General features: G+C 44.7%; 1 protein-coding gene and 1 long non-coding RNA gene across 4 annotated transcripts in view; one reads left to right on the top strand and one right to left on the bottom strand.

The window, feature by feature from the left end:
- The window catches only part of PTER (phosphotriesterase related), a 68,653-nt gene that overhangs the window by 32,959 nt on the left and 12,069 nt on the right, over positions 1-23,625 (bottom strand). Inside the window, exon 1 of one of the 3 annotated variants that reach the window (XM_038755798.1) lies at positions 20,681-20,780. The exons of the other annotated variants lie outside the window; for them this stretch is intronic. The gene's annotated coding sequence lies outside the window, so the exon portion shown is untranslated. Of the gene's footprint in view, positions 1-20,680; positions 20,781-23,625 lie in introns of those variants that run through there. 3 annotated transcript variants of the gene reach the window in all.
- On the top strand, positions 3,822-10,750 carry LOC119936275. The gene is made up of 3 exons (XR_005453691.1): positions 3,822-3,890; positions 6,551-6,625; positions 10,702-10,750. It is a non-coding gene; the product is annotated as an uncharacterized LOC119936275 (long non-coding RNA).

Here is a 23,625-nt window from a genome sequence, read left to right as displayed (position 1 = left end):
TATTAAGCGCTTACTATGTGCAAAGCCCCGTTCGCAGCGCTGGGGAGGTTACAAGGCGATCAGGTTGTCCCATTGGGGAGCTCACAGTTTTCATCCCCATTTCCCAGATGAGGGAACTGAGGCCCAGAGAAGTGACTTGTCCAAAGTCACACAGATGACGGCTGGCGGAGTCAGGATTTGAACCCATGACCTCAGACTCCGAAGCCCCTGCTCCTTCCCCTGAGCCACGCTGCTCTCCCGTAGCCCACACTACTATATTGTATTTCTGTGTTCTCACCCTTATCCTCTTCCTCTCCTGACATTCATTCATTCACTTGTATTTATCGAGCGCTTCCTGCGTGCAGAGCACTGTACTAAGCGCTTGGGAAGTACAAGTTGGCAACATATAGAGACAGTCCACATGCACCAATAACACAGATTACAAGTACGTAGTACTCAGAATGATGTTTTATTTAGTCCTCAACAGTGTGGATGGGGCGATTATGAGGTGGCTGTGAGCCCCACGTGGGACAACCTGATTACCTCGTATCTCCCCCAGCACTTAGAACAGTGCTTGGCACATAGTGAGCGCTTAAACAAATACCATTATTATTATTATTATTATTATTATTACTGAGGGACAACTGTAATTCTTGATTAAAGGGATTCTGCTAAAATGTTTGGGGAATTCATGGCTCGATCAATGGGAGTTATTGGGCACTTACTATATATTCAGCACTGTATTAAATGCTTTGGAAAGTACAGCGACTCTCTGGCCAAGTGTTCTTCACTTGGGCAAGTCACTTCACTCTCTGTGCCTCAGTTACCTCACCTGGAAAATGGGGATTAAGACTGTGAGCCCCACGTGGGACAACCTGATGACCTTGTATCTCCCCCAGCGCTTAGAACAGTGCTTGGCACATAGTAAGCGCTTAACAAATACCATTATTATTATTATCATTATTATTACTGAGGGACAACTGTAATTCTTGATTAAAGGGATTCTGCTAAAATGTTTGGGGAATTCACGGCTCGATCAATGGGAGTTATTGGGCATTTACTATCTGTTCAGCACTGTATTAAATGCTTTGGAAAGTACAGCGACTCTCTGGCCAAGTGATCTTCACTTGGGCAAGTCACTTCACTCTCTGTGCCTCAGTTACCTCACCTGGAAAATGGGGATTAAGACTGTGAGCCCCACACGGGACAACCTGATGACCTTGTATCTCCCCCAGTGCTTAGAACAGCGCTTGGCATGTAGTAAGTGCTTAACAAATACCATTATTATTATTATCATTACTGAGGGACAACTGTAATTCTTGATTAAAGGGATTCTGCTAAAATGTTTGGGGAATTCGCGGCTCGATCAATGGGAGTTATTGGGCACTTACTATATATTCAGCACTGTATTGAATGCTTGTATCACCTTGTATCTACCCCAGTGCTTAGATAGACCAATGCTTGGCACATAGTGAGCGCTTAACAAATACCATTATCATTATTATTATTACTGAGGGATAACTGTAATTCTTGATTAAAGGGATTCTGCTAAAATGTTTGGGGAATTCAATGGGAGGTATTGGGCACTTACTAGCTGTTCAGCACTGTCCTAAATGCTTTGGAAAGTACAGCGACTCTCTGGCTAAGTGTTCTTCACTGGTTCCCTGCTAACAGAGGGCCAAGTGTAAGAGCACCGTGGAAAATATAGCTTTTGCTGAGAAATAATGTAAAGTGCAATGATATAATAATAATAAGAATGCTGGCATTTATTAAGCGCTTACTAGTGCAAAGCACTGTTCTAAGCACTGGGGAGGTTACAAGGTGATCAGGTTGTCCCACGCGGGGCCCACAGTCTTCATCCCCATTTTACAGATGAGGTGACCAGCGCTTAGAACAGTGCTTTGCCCATAATAATAATGGTATTTATTAAGCGCTTACTATGTGCAAAGCACTGTTCTAAGCATAGTAAGCGCTTAATAAATGCCATTATTATTATTATAACTGAGGCCCAGAGAAGTGAAGTGACTTGCCCAAAGTCACCCAGCTGACAATTGGTGGAGCCGGGATTTGAACCCGTGACCTCTGACTCCAAAGCCCGGGCTCTTTTCCCCTGAGCCGCGCTGCTTCTTGCTGTTCCCCAAAGGTAAAAAAGGGACCGACACCAGCAGTGTATTTTAAAAAGTGATAAGAAGCACTCTACGGCAGCATGGCGTAGTGGACAGAGCAGTAGAGAGTGGGATAGTGGGAAACAGCGTGGCTCAGTGGGAAGAAAGCAGGCTTGGGAGTCAGAGGTCATGGGTTCGAATTCCGGTTCCGCCGCTTGTCAGCCGCATGACCTTGGGCAAGCCACTTCACTTCTCTGGGCCTCAGTTCCCTCATCTGGAAAATGGGGATGAAGACTGTGAGCCCCCCGTGGGACAACCTGATCACCTTGTATCCCACCCAGTGCTTAGAACAGTGCTTTGCACATAGTAAGTGCTTAACAAATACCATTATCATTATTATTATTATTATTAGAGCCCGAGCCTGGGGGTCAGAAGGTCATGGGTCCTAATCCCGGTTCCAGACCTTTTCTGCTGGGTGGCCTCGGGCAGGTCACTTCACTTCTCTGGGCCTCAGTTCCCTCATCTGGAAAATGGGGATAAAGTCTGTGAGCTCCCCGTGGGACAACCTGATCACCTTGTATCCCACCCAGCGCTTAGAACAGTGCTTCGCACAGAGTAAGCTCTTAACAAATACCATTATTATTATTATTATTATTAGAGCCCGAGCCTGGGGGTCAGAAGGTCATGGGTTCTAATCCCAGCTCCAAATCTTTTCTGCTGTGTGGCCTCAGGCAAGTCACTTCACTTCTCTGGGCTTCAGTTCCGTCATCTAGAAAATGGGGATAAAGTCTGTGAGCCCCCCGTGGGACAATCTGATCACCTTGTATCCCACCCAGTGCTTAGAACAGTGCTTCGCACAGAGTAAGCGCTTAACAAATACCATTATTATTATTATTATTATTAGAGCCCGGGCTTTGGACTCAGAGGTCGTGGGTTCAAATCCCAGATCTGCCAATTGCCAGCTGTGTGACTTTGGGCAAGTCACTTCACTTCTCTGGGCCTCAGTTACCTCATCTGGAAAATGGGGATTAAGACTGGGAGCCCCATGCAGGGCAGGGACTATGTCCAACCCCATTTTCTTGCCTCCACCCCAGTGCTTAGTACAGTGCCTGGCCCATAATAAGTGTTTAACAAACACCCCTATTATTACCACAATTATTAAATACGGCTACATGAACAAATGCTTAGAGAAGCAGCGTGGCTCAGTGGAAAGAGCCCGGGCTTGGGAGTCGGAGGTCAGGGGTTCGAATCCCGGCTCCGCCGCTTGTCAGCTGGGTGACTTTGGGCAAGTCACTTCACTTCTCTGGGCCTCAGTTCCCTCATCTGGAAAATGGGGATGAAGACTGTGAGCCCCATGTGGGGCAATCTGATTACCTTGTATCTCCCCCAGCGCTTAGAACAGCACTTGGCATGTAGTAAGCGCTTAACAGATACCAAAAGTATCATTATTATTGTTAAATAGGAGTATGTGCCCATTCTATAAAACTTGTAATTCGATATTTTTCCTGCAGATTCTTTCCCAGCATTTCGCATGGTTCTCTGCCCACAGCAAGCACTTAAATAAATACTATTATTACTACTGCTAACCGTACAGAGGTACATATTCAATTTCAAAATGTTCGCAACCTATCCAACTACAAGTCGTCTTGTGCTAGCAAACTAAAGCTCCGTCATTAATCTAATACCGCTCAGAGAACAAACAGCTGGTGAAATGTGTGTTTAATATTTCCATTCCAGTCAGTCAAAGCACTTCAAAGGCTCCGGGGGAAAAATACAGTGTGAAAGGAAGGAGATGTTTAAATCCAGGTAAACTCTGCATAAGTTATTTATTGAGCGTGTGATCGTGAAATGACAGAGCACTCTGGGAAAATCCGACAGTGCTTTAGCCAAGGGGCACTCATAATAATAATAATGATAATGATGATGGCATTTATTAAGCGCTTACTACGTGCAAAGCACTGCTCTAAGCGCTGGGGAGGGTACAAGGTGATCAGGTTGTCCCACGGGGGGCTCGCAGTCTGAATCCCCATTTTACAGAAGAGGGAACTGAGGCACAGAGAAGTGAAGCGACGTGCTCAAAGTCATAAACTAGTCCAACCTGATAAACCGCATCTACCCCAGTGCTTAGAACGGTGCTTGACACAGAGTAAATGCTTAATCAATTACTATCATTATTATTATTCTCCCTAACCAATAGAAGGAAAAGCACCAGTTCCTGTTATCAAGAAATTTGCCACCTGATGGGGGAAATAATAAAAATAAAAATAAAAATAATAATAATAAAAATAATAATAATAATAATAATAATAATGGCAATCAGATGGCAGATGGCAGATAAGCAGACAAATGCAATTTATAAATAGTACGACTAAGAGGAAAAACAAGTTACAACCAGAAATGGTGAGATACAGAATGCTGAAGATACTGATATTTATGTAGAATATAAAAATTGCGATCACGTAAGCGCTGACGACGGCTTTATCCAACTATCCGTACGTGTCTGTTGCTCATCCCCTAAACCCACTCTGCTCCTAGATTGTGAGCTCCTTGAGGGTTGGAAAACATGTGTAATTCTCATCTGTGCTCTTTTTCCCCAACACTTGGCTCAAGGTTTTGCACACAGCAGGTGCTAAATGGAGAATATTATACTTCTACAACTAGGAAGACTGGAATTTGGGATGAGGTGATTGAGGAAGGGAAAAAAAAATAATCGGGTGACACTGCCTAGTGGAAATGGATTTTCGAGAGGGTTTTAAAGCCGGGGAGAACAACGGCCCGGTGAATTTGAAGTTCCACGTAGGAAGACCGGGAGCGAGGGGTTGGAGGTTTGAGGGTTGAGAGAAAGACCCAACAAAAAAGCTAGCTTGGGAGGAGGAAAAAGAAGAAAGGAGGAGGGGGACCGATAGCAAGTAAGTAGGAGAAAGGCAGTGGACAGCCTCTTTGTCAACGATAAGAGTTTCTGCTTGATACGGAAGGAAATCGACAGCGAATGGAGGTTTTAAAAGAATGGAGAGATGTGCGCTGAATGGCATTTTAGAAAGCGTCGGGAGACGACGAGGGTTTCAACCAGGGTGGAGGGCGTTGGGTGGAGGGGAAGGAGGCCTCTTGGAGAGACTGTGAAGGAAAAATGGGCATCAATAGCTCATTTATGCAGTGGGCAGTACTGTAGTGGCCACAAAAATACAATATTTATGGCTCCCATTTGATTTAGAAGGGCACGGCATTTACGACACAGTAAAGTTTCTGTCGGACTTTTCACCTTTTAAATCTTTGGGGCAGTAAACGTCCACACTGCAAGTGTCCAAACCCCATCCCTGCTCCAAACAGTAATAATAATGATGGCATTTATTAAGCGCTTACTATGTGCAAAGCACTGCTCTAAGCGCTGGGGAGGTTACAGGGTGATCAGGTTGTCCCCCGGGGGGCTCACAGTCTCAATCCCCATAATAATAATAATAATGATGGCATTTATTAAGCGCTCACTATGTGCACAGCACTGTTCTAAGCGCTGGGGAGGTTACAGGGTGATCAGATTCCCACGTGGGGCTCACAGTCTCAATCCCCATTTGACAGATGAGGTAACTGAGGCCCAGAGAAGTGAAGTGACTTGCCCAAAGTCACCCAGCTGACAAGTGGTGGAGCCGGGATTTGAACCCGTGACCTCTGACTCCAAAGCCCGGGCTCTTTCCACTGAGCCACACCGCTTCTCTCTCAAACAGTAGTAATTCTCTCATGAAATGGTAGTGAGTAAAGGTTTCCTCTTTCTCACGGTCCACTGTGGTATTTACCACATTTTCCTTCCAACCCTATATGTCGCAAAATTGTACTTCCCAAGCGCTTAGTACAGTGCTCTGCACACGGTAAGCGCTCAATAAATACGACCGAATGAATACCCTGAGATGTACCATAAAAGCATTTCACCACGTATTCACTTGTAACATTCAATGCTAGCCAGGGTCACATAAATCAATAAGTACACCTGTCTAAAGAGACAGAGGACGTATCTTTACCTCAGATCAATCAATCAATCGTATTTATTGAGCGCTTACTGTGTGCAGAGCACTGTACTAAGCACTTGGGAAGTCCAAGTTGGCAACATATAGAGACAGTCCCTACCCAACAGTGGGCTCACAGGCTAGAAGGGGGAGACAGAGAACAAAACCAAACATATTAACAAAATAAAATAAATAGAATAGATATGTACAAGTAAAATAAATAGAGTAATAAATATGTACAATCATATATACATATATACAGGTGCTGCGGGGAAGGGAAGGAGACAAGACGGTGGGGATGGAGAGGGGGCGAGGGGGATAGGAAGGAGAGGAAGGAGGATGGATCTGCAGATAGAGCACAGACATTAATAACAATAGCCAGTGATTTTTCAAACCAGTGTTTGGCCGCTGAAGGGGCTTAACAGAAACACCTAAATCCAATCTTCACCCTCTTCTCTCCACTCCCGACAGGAAGGAAGCGTGAGGGAAGAAAGGATGTGGTTTGGGTACATTTTTAGAGGATTGAGGACTTTACTGTCATTGGAGGTAAGAGAGGGGAGGAAAAACAGTTCGTTTTCAAGTGTCAACATTTTTTTTTTATTGGCCTGTCTTCCCCCGCCACGGATTGTAAGCTTCTTGTGGCCATTAGCTGTCTTCCCCTGCAGGTTTTCTGGGGGCTCCTAAGCACCTAGTCGAGCGCACTAAACAAAGTAGGCTCTCAATAAATGTGAACAGTAACAAGGATTTATTACATATTTATTACTCATTTATTTTACTTGTACGTATTCTATTTATTTTATTTTTTTGCTATGTTTTGTTTTGTTCTCTGTCTCCCCCTTCTAGCCTGTGAGCCCACTGTTGGGTAGGGACTGTCTCTAGATGTTGCCAACTTGGACTTCTCAAGCGCTTAGTACAGTGCTCTGTACACAGTAAGCGCTCAATAAATACGATTGAATGAATGAATGAATGGGGCGTTTGCTAATAATAATACTAATACTAATATGTATATATGTTTGTACGTATTTATTACTCTATTTTTATTACTCTATTTTATTTGTACATATTTATTCTATTTATTTTATTCTGTTAATATGTTTTGCTTTGTTGTCTGTCTCCCCCTTCTAGCCTGTGAGCCCACCGATGGGTAGGGACCGTCTCTATATGTTGCCAACTTGGACTTCCCAAGCGCTTAGTACAGTGCTCTGCACACAGTAAGCACTCAATAAATACGATTGAATGAACGAATGAATGGGGGCGTTTGCTAATAATAATATTAATACTTATACTAATATGTATATATGTTTGTACATATTTACTACTCTATTTTATTTGTACACATTTATTCTATTTATTTTATTTTGTTAATATGTTTTGTTTTGTTCTCTGTCTCCCCCTTCTAGACTGTGAGCCCACTGTTGGGTAGGGACTGTCTCTATATGTTGCCAACTTGTACTTCCCAAGCGCTTAGTACAGTGCTCTGCACACAGTAAGCACTCAATAAATACGATTGAATAAATTGGGGTGTTTGCTAATAATAATACTAATACTCATACTAATACTAATATGTATATATGATTGTACATATTTATTACTCTATTTATTTTATTTGTACATATTTATTCTATTTCTTTTATTTTGTTAATATGTTTTGTTTTGTTCTGTGTCTCCCCCTTCTAGCCTGTGAGCCCACAGTTGGGTAGGGACCGTCTCTAGATGTTGCCAACTTGGACTTCCCAAGCGCTTAGTACAGTGCTCTGCACACAGTAAGCGCTCAATAAATACAATTGAATGAATGAATGAATGAATGAATGAGGGAACTGAGGCACAGAGAAATGACTTGCCCAAGGTCATGCAGCAGATAAGCGGCAGAGGCGGGATTAAAACCTAGGTCCTTCTGATTCCCAAGCCTGTGCTCTATCCACTGGGCCATTCTGCCTCTCATTGTGGGTAGGGACTGTGTCCCCCAACTCTGTTACATTGTACATTGAGAAGCAGTGTGGCTCACTGGAAAGAGCCCGGGTTTTGGAGTCCGAGGTCATGGGTTCAAATCCCGGCTCCGCCATTTGTCAGCTGTGTGACTTTGGGCAAGTCACTTCACTTCTCTGCGCCTCAGTGACCTCATCTAGAAAATGGGGATGAAGACTGTGAGCCCCCCGTGGGACAACCTGGTCACCTTGTAACCTCCCCAGCGCTTAGAACAGTGCTTTGCACGTAGTAAGCACTTAATAAATGCTATCGTTATTACATTATAGAAGCAGCGTAGCTCAGTGGAAAAGAGCCCGGACTTTGGAGTCAGAGGTCATGGGTTCAAATCCCAACTCTGCCAGTTGTCAGCTGGGTGACTTTGGACAAGTTACTTCACTTCCCTGCGCCTCAGTTCCCTCATCTGGAAAATGGGGATGAAGACTGTGAGCCCGCCGTGGGACAACCGCCCCGGCACTTAGAACAGTGTTTTGCACATAGTAAGCACTTAATAAATGCCATTATTATTAGTAGTACTCTTCCAAGAGCTTACTACAGTGCTCTGCACATTGTAAGTGCTCAATACAAGCAATCGATTGATTGATTGATTGGCATGATTCCTGGATTCTGGTCCCAAATGGTGCAGAGCTAGCTTGGTTTGTCCCCCAAACCTCCCCCTCAGACCTCTCTCTGGCCCACTCTGACCTTCTCGTTTTTCTTCTAGACTGTTGGGGAGGGACCCCGTCTCTAGATGTTGCCAACTTGTACTTCCCAAGCGCGTAGTCCAGTGCTCTGCATCATCATCATCATCAATCGTATTTATTGAGCGCTTACTATGTGCAGAGCACTGTACTAAGCGCTTGGGAAGTACAAATTGGCAACATATAGAGACAGTCCCTACCCAACAGTGGGCTCACAGTCTAAAAGGGGGAGACAGAGAACAAAACCAAACATACTAACAAAATAAAATAAATAGAATAGATATGTACAAATAAATAAATAAATAAATAAATAATTAGAGTAATAAATATGTACAAACATATATACTCTGCACACAGTAAGCGCTCAATAAATACGACTGATTGATTGATTTTCTCTCCTTTGGTAGAACCCGCTGCCTTTGGGCATCTCTACGGGCTACTGGTTCAATCTCTCATTTTATCCCGCCTGGATGACTGCATCGGCCTCCTCTCCGATCACCCATCCTCCTGTCTCTCCCCGCTTCAGTCTACACTGCATGCTGCTACTCGAATCACCTGTGTGCAGCAACACTTTGGGCATGTTACTCCCCTCCTCAAAAATCTAAATCTCCAGTGGCTACCTCCCAACCTATGAATTAAGCCACTCTCGGCTTCAAGGCTCTCCATCCCCCTGCCTCCCTCCTCTCCTTCTCCAGCCCAGCCCGCACCCTCCGCTCCTTGGCCGCTACCCCCCATTTTCCAGATGAGGGAACTGAGGCCCAGAGAAGTGTAGCGACTTGCCCAAAGTCACCCAGCTGACACGTGGTGGAGCTGGGATTTGAACCCATGACCGCTGACTCCCAACCTCAGGCTCTTCCCACAGAGTCACGCCGCTTCTCTGCCCACAGTGACGTAGTCCCTTTTCCACGCGGGGCTCAAAGTCTAGGGAGGAGGGAGAATGGGCATTGAATCCTCATTTTACAGATGAGAAATCAATCAATCAATCGCATTTATTGAGCGCTTACTGTGTGCAGAGCACTGTACTAAGCGCTTCGGAAGTACAAGTTGGCAACATATAGAGACAGTCCCTACCCAACAGTGGGCTCACAGTCTAAAAGGGGGAGAGAACAAAACATATTAACAAAATAAAATGAATAGAATAGATATGTACAAGAAAATTATGGCACAGAGCAGTTAAGTAACTTTTTTTTTTTTATAATGGCATTTATTAAGCACTTACTATGTGCAACTTGCCCAAGTTCAGGCTGGGGTCGGAACCGAGATTGGAATTTGGGTCCCTTGACTTCCTGGTTCTTTCCACTAATAATAATAATAATAATGATGATGGCAGTTATTAAGCGCTTACTATGTGCAGAGCACTGTTCAAAGCGCTGGGGAGGTTACAAGGTGATCAGATTGTCCCACGGGGGGCTCGCAGTCTTCATCCCCATTTTCCAGATGAGGTCACTGAGGCCCAGAGAAGTGAAGTGACTTGCCCAAAGTCACCCAACTGACAAGTGGCGGAGCCAGGATTTGAACACATGACCTCTGACTCCGAAGCCCGGGCTCTTTTCCACTGAGCTACGCTGCTTCTCTAGACCACGCTGCTCTTCAAGATGGTTAAGAGGATAAAATATACAAGTCTAAAAAAAAAGAAATGGCAGCACAAACCCATCTCATCCAGCAAGGCTGTCACATGTCAACTGTGAAAGTCTTTTTGTAAAAAAACCACAAAATACCCCGTTTAGCTTAACGAAGTAGAGTAAAATAAAAAGGACATGAAATACTGAAAGTCAGTGGTAAAACAGTGCAGTTCTATCCTCTTTGGGGGGTTTTGCTCGTCACGTATCTCAACGACAGCTATTTCTGATTGAATTAGACTTGCTGTTTGCTTTCAATATTTTGAAAAACATTTTGTTTATTCAAGAAGAACTTTTGGCTAATCCTCTATCTGTCACTGTCCACTTGGATTAATTTCAGAATGACCTTCGAGCTATATGGAAACCTTTAGTCACATAATCTGATAACCAGTAAGCAATTTCTGGCTTCTCCAATGTTACATTTTTCTTAATTGGCTGCTGGATTGCTTGACTTGTCGAGAAGCCAAATTTCCAATTCACCATATTGCTTAGACAAACACAAAAGTCATCACTGCTTAAGTCTACACGGGAGAAATCGTTTGGCTCCTTTTTTTTCTACAAAATGTAATTGATGCCATGGATTTGCACAAGACGAAATGAACACTTGCTACCACGGGGTTTTTATGTTGGGGAATATTTGTCGTGTGCGGGAAGTCACATATCAGTGGCCCTGGCCTTCTTGGCTTGGCTTCTTCACTTATAATAATAATAGTAATGGCATTTATTAAGCGCTTACTATGTGCCAAGCACTGTTCTAAGCGCTGCGCAGGTTACAAGGTGATCAGGTTGTCCCACGGGGGGGCTCACAGTCTTCACCCCCATTTTACAGATGAGGTAACTGAGGCACAGAGAAGTGAAGCGACTTACCTTCTAGACTACCTTCTAGTCTTCTAGACTGTGAGCCCACTGTTGGATAGGGACTGTCTCTATATGTTGCCAACTTGTACTTCCCAAGCGCTTAGTACAGTGCTCTGCACACAGTAAGCGCTCAATAAATACGATTGATTGATTGATTGATTGATTACCCAAAGTCACGCAGCTGACAATTGGCGGAGCCAGGATTTTTTTTTTAAATGGCATTTATTAAGCGCTTACTACGTGCAAAGCACTGTTCTAAGCGCTGCGGAGGTTACAATAATAATAATAATTATTATTATGGTACTTGTTAAGTGCTTACTACGTGCCAAGCACTGTTCTAAGCGCTGGGGTAGATACAAGGTAATCAGGTTGTCCCAAGTGGGGCTCACAGTCTTAATCCCCATGTTCCAGATGAGGTCACTGAGGCCCAGAGAAGTGAAATGGCTTGCGCAAAGTCACCCAGCCGACAAGGGGCGGAGCCAGGATTTGAACCCATGACCTCGGACTCCAAAGCCCGGGCTCTTTCCACTGAGCCATGCTGCGCGTCTGCCAGTGTTTGGATTTTCTCAGCCCAATTCCTCTACACTGAAAGCAAACTGTGGGCAGGGAATGCGTCTTCTTATATTGTTACAGCACTTAGTTCAGTGCTCTGCAGTAGACGCTCAATAAATACAGTTGACAAACTGTCCACAAGAAGAGCACAGTCTGGATCGAGAAAGCTCCCAGGCCAGAAGCTCTTTCCGCCTTACCTCCTTCCCTTCCCCACAGCACCTGTATATACGTCTAGATGTTTGTACGTATTTATTACTCTATTTATCGATTTATTTTACTTGTACATATTTATTCTATTTATTTTATTCTGTTAATATGTTTTGTTTTGTTCTCTGTCTCCCCCTTCTAGACTGTGAGCCCACTGTTGGGTAGGAACCATCTCTATAGGTTGCCACCTTGTACTTCCCAAGCGCTTAGTACAGTGCTCTGCACACAGTAAGCGCTCAATAAATACGACTGAATGAATGAATGAATAATCCCCATTTTACAGATGAGGGAATTGAGGCCCAGAGAAGTGACGTGACTTGCCCAAAGTCACACAGCTGACAACTGGCGGAGCCGGGACTTGAACCCATGACCTCTGACTCTAAAGCCCGTGCTCTTTCCACGTAACCACATATGAAAGGATAACTGGGAATATTGCTATTTGATCACATAACTATATTGTGATTTTTAATTTCCATTTTTTAAAATGTGCATATTGTTTCCTCACTTTGTTTTATTTTGGGCACGCATCGCTACACTTAATATTCTTTCCTATTGGCAACTACATTGTTTTCCTCCCTCTTTCACTTGGGATTCTATTCGATTTCTTAAATTGACTCCTTGAAACTGCTAAATGGGGACTCAGTACCTGTTCTCCTTCCAACCGTGAGCCCCGTGTGGGACAGGAACAGTGTCCATTAAATTGTATCTACCCAGGCGCTCAGAACGGTGCTTGACACATGGTAAGCGCTTACCAAATATAATGCTAATGATAAAAGAAGAAATCTAGGAGTGTTGCCATCACTGGGAGGATCGTGCCTTGTTGCGGGGGAGGATGAAGACATCAGCCACTGTTCTTCAGGGTTGTTGCGATGTGCGCAGCTACTCAGAGGTGATAATAATCATCATAATAATAATAGTGATGGTATTTGTTAAGCGCTTACTATGTACAAAGCACTATTCTAAGCACTGGGGGGTGGGGAAACAAGGTGATCAAGTTGTCTCACGGGGGGCTCACAATTTTAATCCCCATTTTCCAGATGAGGTAACTGAGGCCCAGAGAAGTGAAGTGACTTGCCCAAAGTCACACAGCTGACAATTGGCGGAGCCGGGATTTGAACCCATGACCTCTGACTCCAAAGCCCGGGCTCTTTCCACCGAGCCACGCTGCTTCTCTAAGTAAGGCCTTTAGAAGCTACCTATAGAGAAGCAGCGTGACTCGGTGGAAAGAGCCCGGGCTTTGGAGTCAGAGATCATGGGTTCAAATCCCAACTCCACCACTTGTCAGCAGTGTGACTTTGGGCAAGTGATTTCTCTGGGCCTCAGTTTCCTCATCTGTAAAATGGGGATTATGACTGTGAGCCCCCCGTGGGACAACCTGATCACCCTGTAACCTCCCCAGCACTTGGAACAGTGCTTTGCACATAGTAAGTGCTTAATAAATTATTAATTTATAATTAATAATTTATTAATTTTATTAATAATTAATTATTATTATTATTTTCACTTCTATTGTATGTGTGTTTGGGGGGGGTCTTTTCTGAATTTATTTCTATCTAGGCTTCTTCCAGTTTTCCTTCCACTATCTAGCATCCAAGTCAATCAATCAATCAATCAATCAATGGTGTTTACTGAGCACTTACTGTGTGCACAGCACTGTACTAAGCGCTTGGGAAGTGCAAGTTGGCAACATATAGAGACGGTCCCTACCCAACAGTGGGCTCACAGTCTAGATGTCCACTACCAGCAGGACTTCCAAGGGCTATATTTTTCAACTTTAATGATTTGGAGGACGGGGAAGGAGGGAGTTGGTTCCTATTACAGTTTTAAGACGTCTTCTCTTCTTCCATAGACGGGGTTGTAAGGCTCAATGTTTACTGGGGGAGATCCTGTAAGGCACTTGAACTATGGCCGAAGAGAGAGAAGCACATAAATCACGAGTAATAATAACAGCAATAATCTAAATGATGATTGAATTGCAGAATAAAAGTGTGCATTGACCTCCAAAAATTCCCCTGGCTTCTTCATGGAAAAATAATTAAGGGCAAAATACTTACTGCAATTCAAAAATCCACAATCCTCAATTCGGAACTGCAAATCAGATAAGGACGGCTACTATTAATAAGCTGTTCTGGGAGGAAGATGTCAGAAAACTCAAATTCCGTATCGCTGCATTATCTTCAAAGAGACGGGGGTAAGCCAAATTATTATTTGTAATGATAATAACTCTGCATTATGTAGTCGTGTCCTCCAAAGAACTCAAGGCATTTTACATACGCCGATTAAATCTCCCTCTGTCTGTGGAGTCAGGAGACGATGCGGTGAGTCACCGAACGATATCTGACCCTGGAAGCCAGGAACGTTTTGGGGTTTATTTTTGGACGGAATTCACAGGTGTGAGTCTCTCATTTCACCAATGAGGAGAAGGTATATTAATCAGGAACGGGGCTCAGGAGAGGCTGTTCCACAGGAATAATAATAATAATAATGGCATTTATTAAGCATTTACTATGGGCACAGCACTGCTCTAAGTGCTGGGGAGGTTATAAGGTGATCAGGTTGTCCCACGGGGGGCTCACAGTCTTACAGATGAGGTCACTGAGGCCCAGAGAACTAATCCATCAATGGTATTTACTGAGCGCTTACTATGTGTCCAGCCCTAAGCACTTGGGGAAATACCCTGTGAAAGAGTTGGAAGCCAAGATGCTCGGCCACAAGGAGCATCTAAAGGAGGAACTTGCAGTCTACAGGATTCATTCCTTATAACAATAATGGTGATGGTATTTGTTAGGCGCTTACTATGTGCGGCGCACTGTTCTAAGCTCTGGGGGGGATACAAGGTGATCAGGTTGTCCCCCGTGGGGCTCGCGGTCTTAATCCCCGTTTTCCAGATGACGTAACTGAGGCACAGAGAAGTTAGCGTGGCTGAGTGGAGAGAGCCCGGGCTTTGGAGTCAGAGGTCATGGGTTCAATTCCCGGCTCCGCCACTTGTCAGCTGTGTGACTTTGGGCAAGTCACTTCACTTCTCTATGCCTCAGTTACCTCATCTGTAAAATGAGGATTAGGACTGTGAGCCCCCATGGGACAACCTGATCACCTTGTAAGCTCCCCAACACTTAGAACAGTGCTTTGCACATAGGAAGCACTTAATAAATGCCATTATTATTATTATTATTATTAAGTGACCCTCCCAAGGTGACACAACAGGCCCTCTGGTTCTCAAGCCCATGCTCTTTCCACTAGGCCCCGTTGTTTTCCCAGTCCAAACGAGAAGTAGGACATGGCCGATTTGGGGAACGGAGAGGAGTCAGAGGAAGTTGGGCCTTGGGGCAGGAGTCTTTGGGCTTGTCAACGTGACTTCTCACGTTGACAGGATCGATGTAGGGAAGAAGTGGAGAAGGAGAGGAGGAAAGTGGGAAAACCATCAGAAACGCTCCAAGGATTGGAGGTCCGTCCGGGGACACGGTGGGTAATGGCTGCTAGTAGTGAGAGCGGGCCGCAAAGGAAAAGGAATGGGAGAAGGCGACGTCCCCTCAGGAGAGCGGCCAGGGGAGTCTGAAGCCATTTGGGGCTTGGCGACCGCAGAGAGGAGCGGCGACTGGCAGAGGAACGGGTTGCGGAAGAAGTGGCGTTTGCCCACGGTAGGCTGAGGAGTTAAATAGGCCGCCCTCAGATGGGGTCGTGGAGAGGGGATGGGAAAGGGGGTGGGAGGGCGGAGAGTTGGTCAGGAGCTGGATCGGCAGGGAGAGAGCATTGGGATGTGGTGAGCGGAGGGGGGGATCCCGGCTCCGCCCCTTGTCAGCTGCGTGACCTTGGGACTTCTCTGTGCCTCAGTTACCTCATCTGGAAAATGCCCCCCCTGCCAGGGGGACAACCTGATCACCTTGTAACCTCCCCAGTGCTTAGAACAGTGCTTGGCACATAGTAAGTGCTTAATAAATGTCATCATTATTATTATTATTATTTGCTAAGTGCTTACTATGTGTCTAAGCGCTGGGGGGTGGGGGGTACAGGGTGATCAGGTTGTCCCCCAGGGGGCTCACAGTCTTCATCCCCATTTTCCAGATGAGGGAACTGAGGCCCAGAGAAGTGAAGTGACTTGCCCACAGTCACACGGCTGACAAGCAGCGTGGCTCAGTGGAAAGAGCCTGGGCTTTGGTGCCAGAGGTCCACCAATTGTCAGCTGTGTGACTTTGGGCAGGTCACTTCACTTCTCTGGGCCTCAGTTCCCTCATCTGGAAAATGGGGATTAAGACTGTGAGCTCCCCGTGGGACAACCGATCAGGTGTGATCACCCTGTAACCTTCCCAGAGCTTAGAACAGTGCTTTGCACATAGTAAGCACTTAATAAATGCTATTATTATTATTATAATAGAGCCCAAGCCCGGGCTCTCCTCACTAAGCCACACTGCTTCTCCCCCAGCGCTTAGAACAGTGCTTGGCACATAGTAAGCCCTTAACAAACACCGTCGATATTATTATTATTAGTCCAGTGGTCTTCCAAATCGAGAAAATCTATGGCCATAGCTACCTTTATTCAGCTACAGTAGTTATTATACCTGGTGTTTATGAATGAGATGCTCAGAGGTCCTTTAAAGGTATGTTGACACGGATATAACCCCTCACGCTTGCCTTCTCTCTCTCCTCTCCATGAAAGCCTCATTTTGGTCTATTTAGAAGTATTACTTCAGAATCTATTACTCTCTGAGTCAATTTAAGAGGATTTCACCGTTCAAAAGGCCACAATATCCAGTGAACTACAGAGACTCTCTCCGCTAAAAGTCAGGACCCCAAATTCTGATCCCATCTCTGCTCTGACCTGGGACATAATAATAATAATAATAATAATCATAATGGCATTTATTAAGCGCTTACTACGTGCCAACCACTGTTCTAAGCGCTGGGGTAGGTACAAGGTCATCAGGTTGTCCCCACATGGGGCTAACAGACTTAACCCCCATTTTCCAGATGGGGGAACTGAGGCCCAGAGAATAATAATAATTCATTCATTCATTCAATCATATTTATTGAGCGCTTACTGTGTGCAGAGCACTGTACTAAGCACTTGGGAAGTACAAGTTGGCAACATATAGAGATGGTCCCTGCTAATAATGATGGCATTTGTTAAGCACTTACTACATGCCAAGCACTGTTCAAAGCGCTGGGGAAGATACAAGGTGATCAGGTTGTCCCACGGGGAGCTCACAGTGTTCATCCCCATTTTCCAGATGAGGGAACTGAGGCCCAGAGAAGTGAAGTGACCTGCCCAAAGTCACCCAGCTGACAAGTGGCGGAGCCGGGATTCGAACCCGTGACCTCTGGCTCCCAAGCCCGGGCTCTTTCCACTGAGCCACGCTGCTTCTCGTGACATAGAGGGCATCACTCGGTTGCTCCGGGCTTCGGGTTTCCCGACCTCAAGACAGTGGGACACCGATTCCAACTCCGCTGCTTTAAAACCAAAGGCAATAAAGATAATCAGGTATTCCACACATCCTGGTGCTGCTTCAATATTTAATAAGCAAAAAATACGGCAAACAAAGTCCTGTCCTTTTAGAAGTCCTGCTGTTCCCGAGTTTTCCGGAGCTGACAGTCCCCGAATGCCATTTCCTCCTTGGCTTGTATTGCTGTCTGCGTAATGAAACAGTATCCAATAATAGCAACTGAGATCAAAGGCTAAGATCCCCCTTTGGTCTCTCAGGCGTCGTGCTCATAATGGGCATTTTTGGGAAATCACACTAATGAAGGTGGCTACCAAGGGATCTCTGAATAGTGAATAATTTCTGCAAATTGACTTGCTCACCGGTGTGAAAGACCAAATACATAAAATGCCGCGTTGTACAGGCTGCTTGGTTTAACCACCGGTGAGAAAATAAATAACTTTCCCCTCGTCTCGTAATGTCACCCAGCTTGAAAAGACTCTCTTCCTAAGCAAAATGGCCCCAGTGGGACCCAAGGGACCTGGGTTCTAACCCCAGCTGTGTGACCCTGGGCAAGTCACTTGACTTCTCTAGGCCTCAGTTTCCTCATCTGTAGAATGGGGATTCACCTATTCACCCTCCCCCTTAGACCGTGAGTCCCAAGGAGGACAGGGATCGTCTGATCTGACTCCATCTGTCCCAGTGCCTAGTACAGAGTAAGCGCTTAACAGACACCCCGATAATCACGGTTATTAATTCCTAAGAACGTCTGGCTGGACTCACCTGGAACATTTCCTCCTGTTACGTCTGAGAAACAACTAACTTTTTTTGGAAATTGTGGGAGGGTGTGGCAAGTGGGGAAGAGAAACCGTGGGAAATCTGGCTTCCTGGATTATTATTATTAATAATAATAATAATAATAATAATAATAATGGTATATTTTTGGAAATTGTGGGAGGGTGTGGCAAGTGGGGAAGAGAAACCGTGGGAAATCAGGCTTCCTGGATTAATAATAATAATACTAATAATGGTATATTTTTGGAAATTGTGGGAGGGGGTGGCAAGTGGGGAAGAGAAACCGTGGGAAATCTGGCTTCCTGGATTAATAATAATAATAATAATAATAATAATAATAATAATAATAATAATAATATTAATAATGGTATATTTTTGGAAATTGTGGGAGGGTGTGGCAAGTGGGGAAGAGAAACTGTGGGAAATCTGGCTTCCTGGATTAATAATAATAATACTAATAATGGTATATTTTTGGAAATTGTGGGAGGGTGTGGCAAGTGGGGAAGAGAAACCGTGGGAAATCTGGCTTCCTGGATTAACAACAATAATAATAATAATAATAATAATGGTATTAAGTGCTTATTATGTGCCAAGCACTGTTCTAAGCGCTGGGGTATTTGGGTTCTTTCAAACCCAAGCACTAAAGGCCTGAATGAGAAACAGCCTGAACATTTTTACTCAAAATACGGTTCTTTCCCCCCTCTCAGTTTTTACTTCTGGACTGTTCATCTCTATCTGAAATTTAAACAAATGATGTTTTCTGGCTTAATTACTTTCTAACGGCAATAATATTTGCATTCAAATTAGTTTTTAGCTGTCCCACCACGAATGTGCGCCGAAGTTATTGTGCCATTATAATCTCATGCTATAGTGGTTTCATAACTCCAGTCTCCGTGGAGTGGAATTAGTCGTTTCCTTCGGTAATCGCGTATCGCTGTAATATCATAATCAAATAAGCACGGTGCCCACTCGCTTCCCACACACTCATTTTCACATGGTAAGAGCATTTTAACAGCATTAGCACGGATCCTCTGGAGAAATCATCGTATTGTCACGGAGTTACCGCGGAAGATGAACTGCATTAGATTTATACTGTCCTAAGTGGAAACATTTGAAGTTCTGTTCAGCACCTAGTCTGTAAACCACACATTTGTATTTACCTTGTACCTCTCAAAGAGTCAGCATATTTCCAAAGACGAGTTGCCACTCCACCTTTAATTAAGCATATGCCTCACAATAGGACATACGGTCGGTCGCATACGGTAAACACAGAGCTCCGGGACTCGAGGCACATTAAAATGTAAATATTCATCTTTAATTAGTTGCAGGTTAACGATAAATATTAACTACAATGTCTCCCTGCATAGAAAATGATCCCTAGAAAGAAAATTGAACATATGGGTTTTTTAAAGTGGGATCTCAGTTCTTTTTATTTCATTTATTCAAGTGAGAGGAGAAGGGTTTAGAGAATGGATTCAGGTAATACATAAGGTTAGGGAGAACAGTATTTTCATGTGGGTCTCTCCCATTAGAACGTAAGCTCCTTGTGGGCAGGGAGTTCATTCGATTGTATTTATTGAGCGCTTACGGTGTGCAGAGCACGGTAGTAAGCGCTTGGAAAGTGCAACTCGGCAATAAAGGGCGACGATCTCTGCCCGCAGTGGGCTTACAATCTAGAAACGTGTAAGTTTAGCGCACCGTACCAAACGGGCACTCGACAAATCCTGCTGCTGCTGCTGTGGTCACTACCATGACCATTCCTACTGCTGTTATTATTATAAAGTAACTTTCTCCCACCATTCAAAACTCATCTCATCCTTGATTCTGAGGAAAGTACACTATCCTGAGTTTGCTTCCTTACAGCCCATCAATTTGTTTCTGCTTCCGGGTGAAACGGGCACAGAGAGAAAGAGACGGAGACAGAGACAGACCCAGAGATGGTGAGCCGGGAACGAAAATGAACTGCGCAAATCGTTCCCAGCAGACCGAGTCACGAAAACCTACCGGCAATCTCTAGCGTGTGTGTGCCTGCTTATTATACTCCTCCCCAGTACTGCATGTAATTGAATGTACAATTGGGCAAATATTACATACCTAAGAACTGTAATTTTTGCACAGCGGCACATTCAATGTTTTTTTCTAATGCTCTGTAACTACTTATAGGTGTAAACTCTTTGTGGGAAGGGAATGTGGCCCTTGGTTGTTTTGCAAAGTGCTCAGTAAAATGTACTTCGCTATGTAGGAGCTCAGTAAATGGCTAATACCGCTAACAGGGGAGCGGCGTGGCGGAGCCGATACAGCAAGGGCCTGGGATTCAGAGGGTCGTGGGTTCTAACGCCGACTCTGCAGCTTGCCTGCTGTGTGGCCTTGGGCAAGTCGCTTCACTTCTCTGTGCCTCGGTTGCCTCGTCTGTAAAACGGGGTTCGAGCCGGTGAGCCCCACGTGGGGCAGGGATTGGATTCCAGCAATTCTGCACATTTTTCACTCGGTTACCTTAGTCCAGGGCTCTACACGCAGAAACTGCTCAACAAATCCAACTGATCAGGGGAAAGGTGGTTTGGGCGCGGAGCCCGAACTGGGGCTGATGACTTGAGAAAACTGGTGGATCACAGGGTCAGAGGTCTCTGTGGAAGAACCGGACAGATCGTTCTTTGAGTCCATCGGTTGAAGATTAACTTTTGGTTTGCAATCTTTTATTCTGGAAATTCACTGGGGGTTTGGAGGAAGGGAAAGTTTACGTCCTCACTAGCACTGGGAGCTGAACTGCGCTCTCCGAGATCTCAAATTTAAGAAAACGGTACGTTTTCCTAGCTAAATATGAAGTTATTTGAAAAAAATAATCAGAATCGATGCACAGCCTCTAGTAATAGCACAGTTATAATTTCGCTTCACTAAATTTATGACATAAAACCATAAGGTTTCACACTTCCTTAATATGTACGATTGCAAAATATGTAAAAAGGGGGATTGTCATTTAAAACTAATGATGTCAAATGAATGCACTGCAAAGTGCAAATGAAAGGCAATTATTTATACCCAAAATTTTACAGAATACTCAGCTACTTTAAAAGGAAAGCCAAAAGAATTCTGAACAGGTTCACGAAAGGATACATCTCTGCATATGTTGCGTATGCAGCACATAAAAATCCAGTCTGATCCTGACCGAAAGCTGTCAAAAAGGAAGATAAACCCCATGGCCTTTACCAAAAAGGGAGACGGGACGGTCTCAAGAGCTACAGATCAGGCCCAAACTAGATTTTGGGGGGAATAGGAACTGACCCACTGGGACAGCGGAAATTCGACGAATTAAGAGAGCACCTAGCTTGGTGATAATTTGACAAAATCTTTAATGAGAACGTTTTCAACCTGGAACTTTTCGTTTGCTATTTGATATGGCTCCCTAACCGGTCACTGGTCGAACTGAAAAGACAAACTATGAAGGAGGCGTTTTTTTGGGTTAAAAAAGAGAGCCGCCGTGACTCCTTAGCAACTCATCACCTGCCACAAACTCAAAAGATATTTTCAGTGTTGGGAATTTCCAACTATAATATTTACTGAATGTCGGAAGTATGTATTTGGATAAGTACAACAGTATTAGAAAAAGGGATTCCCTACCCTTAAGGAGCTTGCAATCGGTGGGAGAGAGACACGAAATTAATTAAAGAGAGGAGGAACCAGTAGGGAATAAAGATAAGTATGGAAGTGCATTGGAGTGGAGGGCAGAGATAGGATACGATGATTCCCCCTTCCTATCCGAACCACCGTGCTGTCAAGAATAAGGCGAGGATTGCGGAAGTCGAGGGGAGGAGGCGACCCACCATCTCTCTGTATCCTGCAACAATGGTCTGTTGTGGCTTTTCTAAGGCCACAGAAAGCACGGAATGAAAAGGGATCTTAAAAAAATGTAACTAAGGAGCCAGGAGCCTAGCTGTTAACACAGATCTGGTTTCCACAGAGAGGGTCCCAAACATTCATTCAACTGTATTTATTGAGCACTTACGGTGTAAGTACAGAGTAGAGTACAGAGTACAGAGCACTGTACTAAGCGCTTATGAAGGGCCTGCTAGGAAACCAATCAATCCCTCGGCAGTATTTTCCGAACCCCTACTTAGTGCAGGTGACCCGTATGTAGGGCTTAGGAGAATACAATAGTGACAAGGTTGAGTTTTTGGGGTGTACACGTGAAACTTAAGCTCAGTTAATTGTCTTGAGATCAGAGACCATCTCTTTTTCTTAGGTTGGGAGCCCCCCTATGGGACAGGGTCCGTGTTGGCTTCTGATTAGCTTATTTTTTTTTTCCAGTGGTATTCATCAAGTGCTTACTATGTGTCCGAGGACTGTTCTAAGCATTGGGATGGAGAAAAATTACAGGTGGGACCCAGTCCCTGTCCCACATGGGGCTCGCAGTCAAGTAGGAGGGGAAACAGGTATCGTTTCCCCATTTGACAGCTGAGGAAACTGAGGCACAGAGAAATGGCTTGGCCAAGGTCCCACAGCAGACATGTGGCAGAGTTGGGAATAGACTCCTCTAGCTCCTACGTCTGTGCTTTGCTGCTTCTATCTTTTAGCGCGGAGAAAGCGCTGGAGTTGCAAAGCTGCATCCAATTTGCTTGCCTCCATTTCCCTACTTTTAGTGTTCTTCCAGGAGTTCAATATGAGCGTTTACAATATCCTCGCACTTTGCGAGAGCACTCTGGTTTGGCTTCTTGCCCACGCTGAGTGTATTTGCATTCTTCTGTTAGCCATGCATGGGCCTCTTGCGAGGCAGCTGGGCAGTCAACCGATCGATAGTATTTAATAATAATAATAATGATGGTGGTATTGGTTAAGTGCTTTCAGAGGTCACGGGTTCAAATTCCGACTCCGCCAACTGTCAGCTGTGTGATTTTGGGCCAGTCACTTCACTTCTCTGGGTCTCAGTTCCCTCATCTGGAAAATGGGGATGAAGACTGTGAGCCCCCCGTGGGACAACCCGATCACCTTGTAACCTCCCCAGTGCTTAGAACAGTGCTTTGCACATACTAAGCGCTTAATAAATGCCATTATTATTATTATTATTATTATTCTCTGGGCCTCAGTTCCCTCATCTGGAAAAGGGGGATTAAGACTGTGAGCCCCCCGTGGGACAACCTGATCACCTTGTAACCTCCCCTGCACTTAGAACAGTGCTTTGCACATAGTAAGCACTTAACAAATACCATTATTATTATTATGTGCAAAGCACTGTTCTAAGCACTGATTACTGAGTGCTTACTTGGTATCAAGCCCTTTACAGGGTGCTTGGGAGATTACAGTACAGTAGCGCTAATAGATCAATCAATCAATCGTATTTATTGAGCGCTTACTGTGTGCAGAGCACTGTACTAAGCGCTTGGGAAGTACGCTCCCTGCCCACAGAGAGCTTACATCTCCTAGACTGTGAGCCCGCTGTTGGGTAG

This window comes from Tachyglossus aculeatus, chromosome 13 (genome assembly GCF_015852505.1).
Source record: "Tachyglossus aculeatus isolate mTacAcu1 chromosome 13, mTacAcu1.pri, whole genome shotgun sequence".
NCBI lineage: Eukaryota > Metazoa > Chordata > Mammalia > Monotremata > Tachyglossidae > Tachyglossus > Tachyglossus aculeatus.
Note: the sequence above shows the minus strand (reverse complement) of the source record. Positions and strands in the feature narration are given on the sequence as shown.